The sequence below is a fragment of the Miscanthus floridulus genome, chromosome 14, assembly GCF_019320115.1.
Source record: "Miscanthus floridulus cultivar M001 chromosome 14, ASM1932011v1, whole genome shotgun sequence".
Taxonomy (NCBI): domain Eukaryota; kingdom Viridiplantae; phylum Streptophyta; class Magnoliopsida; order Poales; family Poaceae; genus Miscanthus; species Miscanthus floridulus.
Genome location: NC_089593.1, coordinates 83,882,132 through 83,891,124, shown reverse-complemented (window position 1 = coordinate 83,891,124; position 8,993 = coordinate 83,882,132). Strand labels below are relative to the sequence as shown.

Sequence of the window (8,993 nt, the reverse complement as noted above, 5' to 3'; positions counted from 1 at the left end):
TTAAAAAAAAATTTGCCGAACCTTTGCCGAGGGCCTAACGGGTGGCCCTCGGCAAAGTTTGACGGGAAATGGCCGCCGTGACCCAACGGACCTACTTTGCCGAGGGTATCTTTGCCGAGGGCCGAGGCCCTCGGCAAAGATTTTATTTGCCGTGGGCCTGTCTTTGCCGAGGGTCGTACCCTCGGCAAAGGCCTCTTTGCCGAGGGCCGTTCTTTGCCGAGGGCTCCTGTGTCTGGCCCTCGGCAAAGAGTCTCTTTGCCGAGTGCCCGATATTTGGCCCTCGGCAAAGCCTCAGGCCCTCGGCAAAGTACGCGTTTCCAGTAGTGTGTCGGCTAAAACCACGAACCAGGAATGACATATCATTGTCGACAAGCCAAAAACTCCACTAACTTCTAACCCTTGCGCAACGACGAAAAAACGTTGCAATAGGCCCAATTTGGTTGCAAAAGGTAGATGTTGCAACCAAATCGCGTTCGTTGCCGATGGTTGCAAAAAGTCACGTTGCAATAAGGTATTGCGACCGTTGCTAGTTTGGCGTTGCAACTGTTGGGGTTTCTTGCAACCATAGATGTCCGTTGCCAAGCATGGCAATAGGACGTTGTCTCAACGTTCATGGTCGTGGCAATATAAGCACTTGTCATGCCCATCTTCGTAGCAAAAGGTGGTACATGCAACGATCAATAGCGTAGCAATAGAGACATTTGCCACGAACAACGTCGTTGCAATAGTCTGTATTGCCATGCTAGAATTTTGTTACGTAAGGTGTTATTGCTATTGCCACGACTGCCATACCGTGGCAATTACACCATTTGTCACACAATTTTATTCATTACGAGAGATCATACGTTATTGCCACGGCCGCTGTGCCGTGGCAATATTATCATTTGCCACATAATTTTATTCGTTGCAAGAGTCATATGTTATTGCCACGGTAGACATGTCATGGCGATAATACCATTTACCACAAAAATTTATTCATTGCCATAGATCATATTGCCACACATAACAACTCGTTGCCATAGTTTGTATTGCAACACTAGTAGCATTTGATTTGTGGTTTAATAAATCGTTATTGCAATAACAATAAACCATAACAAAAACCATTGCACTCACATATATTAATTATAATCAATCATTCAATAAGTTGGCAAACCATTAAAATAGTAGATAAAATTATAAACGAGTGTACAGTTCACTCATTATTTGACAACTTTTTAAAAGTTGCAGCAGTACAAGACTTCTTAACATCTATGCAGCACTCGAGGGTCTCCTAGCAGCGCAATATGTCATCGCCTCTGTTGTGTATTGCTTCCCACTCAAACCTTGTACAGCTACTGAAGAAAAGAATAAGATTAGGATATTAGAAAATATTAGGTTTACTACTTCATGCACAGAATGTAAAGAGATGCGGATAGAACATGGTTGGAATTAAGCAAAAGTAGAATTGAGCAAAACTATGGAAGGAGTGCTGTCAATTTAATTAAGCAAAAGTAGAACTAAAAATTACAAAGCCTAGTACTAAAGCAAGTACTCAATGAACAGGACGACCTGCTGGGAGCCGCATACAAATCATTAATGATAAAGTACAGCACAAAAAGGCATTTTGACAACATAAGAATTGTGCCCAAGGTTGGCTGATAACATATTGTAGTTGTTACCTTCTTTTCTGATTTCTTGTTTTATTCATCAGCTGTTGTGAACCAATCCAACCCATGAATTTCTAACTATAAACGTATTTTGTTGATGGCACACCAATCCATTTCAGTTCTTGCAGAGGATTATGTGACAGTATACACACACACACACACACACATTGCAAAAGGTATAAAAAGGTCGAATGCATGCGGACAGAAAGATCAACAAGAATTTTCCTTTACCTTTTTCAGCTCCTCAAAGTTCGCTACTGTAGACCCCTACAAGTTTCCTTTATGTCTGGTGTGTCTGAAGAAGTGACTGTGTGAAAAACAAATAAAAGTAGGGGAGGTATCATAGAGCATCTATTTGTACAAGCACAAAAGGATCAGCAGTAGCAGCAAGCATTTGAGTAGTTCTGACATTTTAAATTGAGTTGTTTGCTATATCTGAGTAACAACCAATTTGTGCTACATCTAATTCAATAAGTTCGGACATTGCAATTTGAGCTGTTTGATATATCTGTCTCTAGAGGAGCATACAGTATGCAGTGGCTGAGGTGCTTTAGTTTGTTCAGTCAATGGTTCTGAAAATGAAAAAAAAGTTTCAAAAAAATTCAGTTCTGTTGCCTCCTATTGTTGTCACCTCTGGCATACAGTTATTTTGGTTCCAGTTGCAGAGTGATGAATTGAAAGACACTACTTGTGATTCTTACCGCAGAAAATCTGAATGCAAACAGTAGTGCTGTCATGGTTATTTTCAGAAAAAAAAAACAGTACAACCTCTTCAGAACCAAGCTAGCTGCCATTACTTCCATGTCGCTCATGGTTCAGCCATTCTATCGAATACGTTGAATGCAATGGAGAGAAAAAAATAAAAGGAAACATTTGAACCTTTCCTCTGCATTGGAAGTCAAGATGTAGCAGTGGTAGGTTCATCTCATCAGGAAACATTTGCACCACCTCTGTGGTGGAAGTCGAGATGTAGCACTGGTAGGTTCGTCTCATCAATCAGCGCCATGGATGCGAGAGCAGGAATCTGCAAGGGAGGCAATGGCCCCTCCACAAGGCCGCCTCAACTTTAATCTCCACAGCTCCGGGAGATCGGTGGAGAGCTCCTCAACATCCGCTCCTTTAGCCATACGACTTTGCAAAACAAAACAAAACAAAATAGCCTGTAACCCGCCCCATCACCACATTTGGCATGCACAATCTACTCCAATTATCTTTAGCATCCAACACAATATGCAAATTAAAGTTGTATACAATAACAAGCTATATCCATTAAACACAGTACCCTAGGTCCTTAGCTGGCGGCTAGCTCTACTCTACTACTACATCCTAGAATAAAAAATATATGATCGATCGTGTAATTCCAATTGACAGAAGGATGGAATCAGTATATGATTGTTTTTATTATCTTGCATCTAAAATTAAAGGTTGGTAGTCACAAACCATCTCTTTCATGCAGCTGCCTTGCATGATCCCATCACAGCTGTGTCGCAAGCATATCTTTATATGTTCAACATCAGCAATATGTGTTCACATATTTTTGTAGTTAGATGGCACGTCATACAACTAGTAAAACTTGTTTCTCATCATAAGGAGTCATCATTCATTTATGTATGTGTGACGTCACAGCCCAAGCAATCTAAACAACACTAGGTGAGCCATACTACTATTACCGCAATCTAAACTAGTTCATTGACGAGTAATTGGCAAAAAAAAAAAAAAATAGTGAACTTTTCCTATGCAAATCTACATGATTCACACGAGGCAGATGCTTGCAGAACAGGTACGCTGCATCCTAGGCACGCTTCGCGCATCACAAATCAATCTAGTAATCACTAGCAAAGAACGCATGGCTATGGACCTCGAAATCAATCTACCAATTGCTTGCTGGCTACCAGCCGTAGGGCAGATGAGGAGACTACCCGATCTACTAGTCGGATCTCATACCTTTGTTCTGCCCCCATTCAGTCGCTTGCTCGCGCTAGCTGCTAGGTTGCGCCGCCGCCGCCGCAGGGTGCCGAGGTTGGTAGTCACCAAGTCGGGACTGGCGCCCAGAAGGGGAAGACACGACGGGATGTGGGTTCACCTGGGGGCTTGAGTGCTGGTGGCCCTCCATGGCGGCCGCTGCCTTAGGAAGGAGCAGGAGGGGCTCTCCGCGCCGCCGTCGAGGTCGCTTGGTCGTCGATCCATGGTACCCGACCATGGATCGGCAACGCCAGACCATGGATCAAGGCCGCCCGTCCTCGGTTTAATGCTGCCCGATCACGGATCGACGTCGCTTCGCCGTAGATCAACGATTGGGTGCCGGCCAGGACTGAGATCCCGCTGTGCTGGGGTGTGACGCCATTAGGGTAAGGGTTGGGGACGGGCGCAGACTGTCTCCGACTCGTGGTCGGAGAATGCCGAATACATATCGAACTTTTTTTTTGTCAGTAGCGCGATATTAAATGTTTTGCCAGTAGCGCTATCGGAAGCGAACGAGTCCTATTTTTGTCAGTAGCTCGGGTGGGGAGGACGGCACGGTGCGGGTGGGTGGGGTCGTCTTTTTCGTACTAAATATAAACACGTATGCTTGACGGGGGGTTGGGCGGGTTGATTTTTTCACAAAAACTGCGCGCAAGGGTTGCACGGGAGGGGGGTTTTTTTTTTGGCTTTGTTTTAGCCTCACCGTGTGACCAATCAATTTTTTGGCTATTTTTTCTGTGGGTTATTATTCTGAAAACATATAGGAAAAATAAGAAACCAACAGAATAATTCATAATTTTTGTGTGTGTGTGTTTTTTTTCTCTAAAAACATTTAGTGTGGATATGATCATTGGGGAAAAAATGGCTCCATATTTGCCAAAATTGACAAGCCATGGGAAAAAAAATGAACACGTTAAGTAAATTAAGTTTCTTTTTCCCAATTCAGCCAACCATTTTGCTAGGTGTTTTTCCGACCAAAGTGGATTCAACTTTACAGAGGGAGTTTTTTTCGACCATTAATATTAAGGTTGCTACTATCTATGTGATAATATCATAGCTTGAAATGTTAATATATTTAAGACCAATTATTAAATTATCCTTCACATGAAAGGAGAATACTAGCACATATATGAAAAAGCAATTTAAAATCATGGGTGTATTGCATCAAAATGGTAAATTCATAAATAGTACTACTACACTAATGTAATGAAAAGAAAGTATCTTGGTAACAAGTTGAACTGGCCAAGAGAAATAAAATGTCTCTTTAAAACATGAAGATATTTGTGGTAATTCAACAAAATAATTGTAACAATACCAAAATAATTCATAAACAGTACTACTACACTAATGTAATGAAAATAAAGTATCATGGTAGCCAAGAGCAACAAAATGTGTCTTTAAAACACGAAGATATCTCCAAAATTGGCCAAGCACGATTTAACTCATGATATTTTCTGATAATTCCACAAAATAACAGTAATAATATCAAAACATGGTCAGAAAATTCTACAAATTGGCATGGTAACATATTTTACTCATGATATTTTGTGATGATTCCACAAAATAACAGTAATAATGTGAAAACATGGTCAGAATGGCTATACACCCAAAACACATTGTCATGCAAGTTTACAGAATTTTCTAACCAAGTATAGATATTATTACGGTTATTCTACGATAATTCCATAAAATAATTGTAATAATATCAAAATATAGTCAAAAAAAATTATACAGACTAATATAACAACATATTTTGGACCCATAAGCTTCCCAGAAATTTTTTTACTAAAAAGACTCTAAAGTAATCATATACCCGGTGATACCAAATCAAGCATATCCTATAACACCCGATCTACCAACCATGTCCTGCGTCAGAAGTCCCAAGTCGAACCGCACCAGAAGTCCGACGAAGTCGCACATCTGTGCCACTACCAGGCCTCCTCGCCTTGTACCCTGCTATCCTACTGCCCGCCGTGCGTATTGTGTTAAAATTCTTACCAAGCCAGGTATGTGTTTACGGATAATCTCTTTTGTTAAGATTTTTTAATGGAAAAACATTGTTCGAGTGGTGCATGGATAGGACTGACGCAGCAGCGCAGGTACGTGACCGAATCATTCACACTTAGTGATATTCATTTTTACCGTTGCAACGCACAGGCACATCGCGTCCCATACGAATCGTGCTACACTTGGAGCTCACATATCCACGTCCTACCCGGTTACGATACGAAGACCGGATCCACATGTCCGCGTCCAATAGAAAGACCTTGGAGCTCATGTGTCGGTGTCCATTTAGTGATGTTCAATTCAAAAAATTGTGACCCCGAAACAATGCACGGGCATGTATCTGATAAGAATAAATAGTCATAAATACGGTACAAGGACTTCACTTAGGTTGAGTCCGAAACTCAAATCTAAGTGGATAAGATCAGTCCAAGGAATCCAGAGCTACAATTATCCATTTTTTAGTAGAAATAAAATTACTATACAATAAGGATCAAGATATATAAGTATATAAAACACAGGTAGTTAAATTAACTCATCATAAAAAATATATTTTAATGTTGCTAAAAAATAACATATTTTTAATAAATATTGTAATAATTTAATAGTAAATAGTTCTTTAGTACCGCAATTAGTTTCCCTCCCAAATTGCCACCAAAGCTCCCTCCAAAAAATCTATCCCTCGCACAAAATAAAACCAGAGAATTCTCCAAACAAAAAAGAGTAAAACGTTTCCTATCACGTGCGGATCTCATTGACGAGAAAAAGGAGGTCCCGTTCCCCCACGTGCAGGGAGGGATTCGATCTCAGCAACCGTACGTCCACCGCACGTGGAAGGATTGCCGTCCAGCGCGAGGAGCGAGCTCACCTTCCTGGGACTGCCTGCACGCCTGCACACCACCTGGCTTCGCCGTGTCGGGATGTACGCTTGGCCTTGCCGTAGTCGTATCGGATCCCGTCACCACGCCTGGCATGGTCGTACGGCCAGGGCCGGAGTCATACGCGACGCCATTTTCGTTGAGACTCTGGATCCATCTCAGTTTGGTAAATTTCTAATCTTATTAATAATATAGTATATTTCTAGATACATGCTCGTGCGTTGCACCGAGATCACGTGTTTTTTTACGCCTACGATGATGCATGTGGCTTGCGGCTTAGACGGATGTATTAAGATATTACAAATCATGTATTTTCTTTTATTGGCTCTCGACGAATGTTTGCCGGGTAACAATCGAACATCTAATAAAATTCTAAATTATGAGAAAAACACCTAACTACATAAGTCATTAATAAATCACTAATGGACTCTTTGGTAGAGCTCTGTCTCCTCTAAAAACAGTTTCAACTTTGGCTCTTTCAAACAAGCATTTTTTTTAAGGAGTAGAAACTCTTTTGGAAAACGTTTGACAAAACATCTTGTCCTATTTCTCTAGAATTGATGAAAGGTGTTGAATGCCTATATTGTGCCCCTGTCTATTTAACCTAATTATTTGACATTGATAATTTGAGTTTAATCATAGTACTATCACTAAAGAATATATGTATTTGTTTGATTGATGAGGAGGAAAAGAATACCAGGACTACTTTGCTGCCTTATCAACAACATATTTTGGACCCATAAGCTTCCCAGAAAAAAATTAGTTTGTTTTTATAAAGCGAGAATACATCGTACACAAATAGATACATCTCTCTTAGAGTTACATATACTATGTGAGAGATGTAACCATTTGCGAGGAATGTGTGGTACTGCTTTGTTAAAACAATTTGATTTTTTTTTTGGAATGATTACACACCTAAAACATGCAAGTTTGTAGAATTTTCTAATCAAATATAGATATTATTATTATGATTATCTTTTTGCAAATCCATGTTAACTTATTATACAATTTGCTTATTATGCAGAAGCAAACATGAACACCTTTGCAGGCAAGTGGTGGGCGCCTTGTTGTTAAATAGGGTTGGTCTTAGGTTCTCGAATCCTAGAATGACTATTTCTTTGTCTATTTTTATCATTTTTCAGTTGTATTAATAGCTATTAACTTATAATACAAAGAATTTACAAGTTCCACTTGTGTCCATTTTTTTGTTATATAGTTATTTTTTCTCATATTTTTACTAAGCATCTATGAGGGGCTCTGTTATCCCGTATCCGACACGTACGATACGCCTCATATATGCCGTGGATATGTATCCTAGCCGTACTATGATTTTTGGATACATATCAAGCAGAGTAAGTGTATCTGATAGGTATGAACTGAATCGTACACGCCCCAGCAAACAAAACTAGCCTTAACCTTGTCTCTTGGCCCGGCGTACCAGCGCCTCCTCCAGCCTCCCGTTCGCGTGCCCTTAAACTCGACTTGATCCGCTTCTTTTTTTATTCAAAATAGTGTTTTTCTCTCACAAATTTCGTCAGATTCCTTCAGAATTCCTCCAAGCGAACGTGGCCTTAAGCTCTGCTTCGCTCTCTCCAATAATTCCCTTCACCAAGATTCAAACGGCAAAGTATTCCTCGACTTTGGCCTCCTCTCCCCCGGTGATCCTGTCTTCTCCTTTTTGTGCGTAGTCTAACTCTCAGTCTCTCACCATGGTATCTGTACATAGTTGTAGAGTACGTCAGTACGTACATTAGTTTTGCTTCGTAACCCTCAATCATGTTTGCTCTGGCTATGACCTTGTTAATTTGTGCATCTAAATTACGTGGTGTGTGACGGGGATGCGGCCATGGCCTTATTAAGTTGTGAGCTCAAGTTACGTTAAGCCCACTTATCTACTTGTACTATTATTTTATATAATAGATAAATGCTCGTGCGTTGCACCGGGACTATACAATTTTGATGTAGCGGATTCTTTGGTGGAGCTAAAGTTATTTTAAAAACATTTGATAAAACAGCTTTGCTAAAGAGTGACGAAATGTCTATAGTGCCCTTCTCTTTTTTAACCTTTTTCTTTCTTTCTTAGTTTTCCTTTTCTATTTTTATTTTCTTTCTTATTTTTTCCTTTCCTATTTTTCTTTTCTTTCTATTCTGTATGACGGTATCTACCTTATCCAACGTCTCCTCGCCGCATGGAGCCATGGACTTTGGCATCTCGTCCGTGCATGCGACCTTAATTTATTTATTTTTCTTGTTTGTCTTTTTTATTTATCTACTTTTTTCTTCTTCTTTTATTTATGTATTTTAGTCTTTCCTTTACTTATCCCATCGCTCCCATCCCCGGGAAACTTTGGTCCAAAAAAAAGATTCGTGTAGGCAAATTTGGGACCAGATCTTTGAAGTTGGAGCCTGACCACTTTTCGCTCGGGCTGTGCTCTTCTAGGTCCAGCGTCCCAGCCCACCAAGAACCTATGTCCACATGACATGAATTTCCATGCCCATATCA

The 8,993-nt window shown here is 40.4% G+C and overlaps 1 long non-coding RNA gene across 1 annotated transcript; it reads right to left on the bottom strand.

The window, feature by feature from the left end:
* Positions 1-1,152: 1,152 nt before the first annotated feature.
* LOC136505979 (uncharacterized) lies at positions 1,153-4,013 on the bottom strand. Its single transcript, XR_010771368.1, has 4 exons — positions 3,591-4,013; positions 2,526-2,777; positions 1,878-1,953; positions 1,153-1,334 (listed from the first exon to the last, which is right to left on the bottom strand). It is a non-coding gene; the product is annotated as an uncharacterized lncRNA (long non-coding RNA).
* Between the last annotated feature and the right edge of the window lie 4,980 nt (positions 4,014-8,993).